Here is a 1,274-nt window from a genome sequence, read left to right as displayed (position 1 = left end):
AATTCTCTGTCTGTTGCTGAGAAGATGATGGATAAGGCTTGATATTGCTGAGCCTATTTCTTCCACCATTACTAAAGCCTTGTTGAGGCTTTTGTTGATCCTTCCATGAGAAATTTGGATGATTTTTCCATGATGAATTATAGGTGTTTCCATAAGGTTCACCCATATAATTTACCTCTGCCATTGCAGGGTTTTCAGGATCATAAGCTTCTTCTTCAGAAGATGCCTCTTTAGTACTGTTGGATGCATTTTGCCATCCATTCAGACTTTGAGAAATCATGTTGACTTGCTGAGTCAACATTTTGTTCTGAGCTAAAATGGCATTCAGAGCATCAATTTCAAGAACTCCCTTCCTTTGAGGCGTCCCATTATTCACGGAATTCCTCTCAGAAATGTACATGAACTGGTTATTTGCAACCATGTCAATAAGTTCTTGAGCTTCTGCAGGCGTTTTCTTTAGGTGAATGGATCCACCTGCAGAATGGTCCAATGACATCTTTAGAGAACTCAGATAGACCATAATAGAATATATCTATCATTGTCCATTCTGAAAACATGTCAGAAGGACATCTTTTGGTCATCTGTTTGTATCTTTCCCAAGCTTCATAGAGGGATTCACCATCTTTTTGTTTGAAGGTCTGAACATCCACTCTAAGCTTGCTCAGCTTTTGAGGAGGAAAGAACTTAGCCAAGAAGACCGTGACCAGCTTATCCCAGGAGTCCATGCTATCTTTAGGTTGAGAGTCCAACCATGCTCTAGCTCTGTCTCTTACAGCAAAAGGGAAAAGCATGAGCCTGTAGACTTCAAGATCTACTCTATTAGTCTTAACAGTCTCACAGATCTGCAAGAACTCAGTTAAAAACTGGTAGGGATCCTCTTATGGAAGTCCATGAAACTTGCAGTTCTGTTGCATTAGAGCAACTAGTTGAGGTTTCAGCTCAAAATTATTTGCTCCAATGGCAGGAATTGAGATGCTTCTTCAGTCAAACTTGGAAGTAGGTGTAGTATAATCACCATCCATCTTGCATTATTGTTGTTGGCTTCGGCTGCCATCTCCTTTTCTTGTTCGAAAATTTCTGTCTCTGGATTGTTGTAGTTTAGCTTCTCTTAGTTTTCTCTTCAAAGTCCTTTCAGGTTCTGGATCAGCTTCAACAAGAATGCCTTTTTCCTTGTTCCTGTTCATATGAAGGAGAAGAGAACAAAAAAAAAGAAGAGGAATCCTCTATGTCACAGTAAAGAGGTTCCTTATTATTAGTAGAAGAAAAAGAGAATA

General features: G+C 39.4%; 1 non-coding gene across 1 annotated transcript; it reads left to right on the top strand.

The window, feature by feature from the left end:
* The first annotated feature begins 555 nt into the window (after positions 1-555).
* LOC127745283 (small nucleolar RNA R71) lies at positions 556-659 on the top strand. Its single transcript, XR_008006480.1, has one exon. It is a non-coding gene; the product is annotated as a small nucleolar RNA R71 (small nucleolar RNA).
* Positions 660-1,274: the final 615 nt, after the last annotated feature.

This window comes from Arachis duranensis, chromosome 2 (genome assembly GCF_000817695.3).
Source record: "Arachis duranensis cultivar V14167 chromosome 2, aradu.V14167.gnm2.J7QH, whole genome shotgun sequence".
NCBI lineage: Eukaryota > Viridiplantae > Streptophyta > Magnoliopsida > Fabales > Fabaceae > Arachis > Arachis duranensis.
This window is presented reverse-complemented; position numbering and strand designations above follow the sequence as displayed.